The sequence below is a fragment of the Penaeus vannamei genome, chromosome 28, assembly GCF_042767895.1.
Source record: "Penaeus vannamei isolate JL-2024 chromosome 28, ASM4276789v1, whole genome shotgun sequence".
Classification (NCBI taxonomy): domain Eukaryota; kingdom Metazoa; phylum Arthropoda; class Malacostraca; order Decapoda; family Penaeidae; genus Penaeus; species Penaeus vannamei.
This window is the reverse complement of record NC_091576.1, coordinates 13,253,537-13,256,036: the sequence shown is the minus strand read 5'-3', so window position 1 is coordinate 13,256,036 and position 2,500 is coordinate 13,253,537. Positions and strand designations below refer to the sequence as shown.

The 2,500-nt window shown below is 30.9% G+C and overlaps 1 protein-coding gene across 6 annotated transcripts in view; it reads right to left on the bottom strand.

Annotated features, from left to right (window-relative positions):
- LOC113822104 (leucine-rich repeat-containing protein 7) overlaps positions 1 to 2,500 on the bottom strand; it is a 32,496-nt gene that overhangs the window by 1,071 nt on the left and 28,925 nt on the right. For all 6 annotated transcript variants that reach the window (XR_011399725.1, XM_070141834.1, XM_070141832.1 and 3 more), the window contains one exon: positions 1 to 2,500. This exon is cut by the window's left edge and continues 1,071 nt beyond it; it is cut by the window's right edge and continues 312 nt beyond it. The gene's annotated coding sequence lies outside the window, so the exon portion shown is untranslated.

Genomic DNA, 2,500 nt, shown 5'->3' with positions numbered 1-2,500 from the left:
TGAGTACCAAAATATACACCAACAAGGTACCATGTAAAAGACATGGGCTATAAATTTGACTTCCAAAAACAAAAATATAATAAAATTAAGTAAAAGCTACTTTCCTTTTGCTAGAATTCAAATATACATCGGCAACCATTTAAGTAATGAGGTCATAATCACTGGACATATATATTTATTAGGAATGTACTAAAATAAAAGCTAATTCTAACCAGTTGTGGGGCTCACTGAAAGCTGATAATCACAACTAATCTATATTACAATGGGTGCCTGGCCAGCTACACAAGTTATACAGACCATAGAAATGTCATAAAGCATCATATGCCTCTATACCGACTTTCATTCAGACAAAATATATTGTGTAGTTTACAACACGAGTAATTCTTGAAACTTAATGTGAACTACAAGGTTCTTCTGTGGGGATAATACAACCTCTATCTTTATTAGACATTCTTGAATCCACCAGCACTTGAGCACCACACTCTCTGGCACTTAAACTTAGTGACTAAAGCTTTTATCTGGACTTAAAAAGCATTGTACAAAAAAATGAAGTAGTATAATCATGCATCCCTTCCACACAGAGGCAGTCAAATTGGAAATAAAGCATGCACCTGCCAATTTTAAAGGCATACAGCTTCGCATTTACATACATAAAGCTATGTGTGATAACTACCAATTCCATATGCAAATCTTGTAAGATTCAAATCCTTAAACCAAATTTGAGAAATTCTATGCAAAATAAGCTTATGGAGATATTTCATCATCATTTATTTTCATGGAAAATAATTAAGTACACAATAGATTCTTCATCCAACAAGTACTTCATGTAATTGTGCAATAATTCAGAAAACAAAATCTTTATATTTACATTACAATAGACCTTTTTTAAACAAAAGCACAAAAAATTCCTGCACCAATTAAATAACTTAATAAAAAACAATACATCAGTATTCTCAATGGCAGAAATGAGTGAACAAGACAGGAAATGTTAAAGGGCAAAACTTATCCTCATAAAAGAGCATCTTCAATTGAAGCATTACTAATGTTAAAATCATCAAAGTATCTTGTAAAATAACACTGCCATAAAGTTACTATACAGCAGGACTGTCTACAGTAATATAGTAACAAAACAGAAATTTTCAGAGAACTGTGCTTGATGCAAGATAAAAATAACTTCCATAAACAAGTTTTGTTTAAAACTGCACCAGATAAAATATAAGGCTGACTAAGTGGAATGGCTAATATTGAGTTTTACACACAAAGTGTATCTTTATTCATGATTTCCCTGGAATTTTTCATCTTCAGCATAAATTACACAGTAACACTAGTATTTTGCATTTTTTCACTCATAAAAAGGCACCATTATTCCAAATGTTTAACACAATAAATAAGTAGTTTTTGTTTATAAAATTCATTATTATGCAAGGGCACTAAAGCAGAGCTAGACTTCTGAAGCAAATATTCTTCACATAGTTTTACAATATGAATATAATATCATTACAGCAATGTTAATGTTAAACTTCCTTCCACATACAGTAGGAGTGCATGGCAGACACCAAACAATTATCAGTAGGTTATAGCTATGGTTATATCATCATAAACAGCCAACAATGAAAGAGAGCTTTTCAGAATCACATTGATATTGCAATCAGGACCTTGGTAGTCAGCAAAATAGAGGGTAAAAAGTAACTTTGGATATGATATATTACTAATTTTTAAGTTTACTGAAGGAAACTCTGAAGTTTTACTTGGCTCTGTAAATTAAAAAAGTAAAAATTTCTGGGAATTTTCTCATAGTATCTGCTTGATGACTACATCAAAGAGTATATTACACATTATATAAAACACATATAAAGTACACTGACAATAAAAGGTGCAATGGTTTTACTTAGGGTTGCATGTCATTTACATCAATAAATATTAGATTTACAGAAGGAAAATTAACATGGGTATAAAGGCCTTGTGTATATTGCAGTTTACTTTTCTGTTAGCATGAACTTTATACTGCATTTGGAGCTATAAACTTTATCTGAGGATTTTATACATATAATTTGCACAACTTTCTTTTGTACTGTTTATATTGTGACTCAAAGGCACTTGAATATTTATCTCTGAATTAATCAATATCCTATAAATTTTCTCCTAAAACCTGTTTCCTGTTACCATAGGCCTGCTCCATCAAAGCAAATACCTCATTAAATAGATGATGATACATCTGTACAACATATCACTTGAGGTATTTTATCGTAAATGCAGCCAGTAACACCTCTAGTTCTGTCCTTTTGTGTCAATGTATTTAATAAATTCAAAAGAATGTCCTTATGTAGTTTTTGAAAACTTAAACATTCACTTTTGGATTTGTACCAACCAAAGCAATTTATGCTGAATTTTGTGGTTGGTAGCAGGAAGTAAACACAAAAAAATATTAGAAAGAAATAAAAAAGGAAAGAGGAATGCTATAGCATCAGCTCTTTATTTGACAATCACAAACACTGTCAAA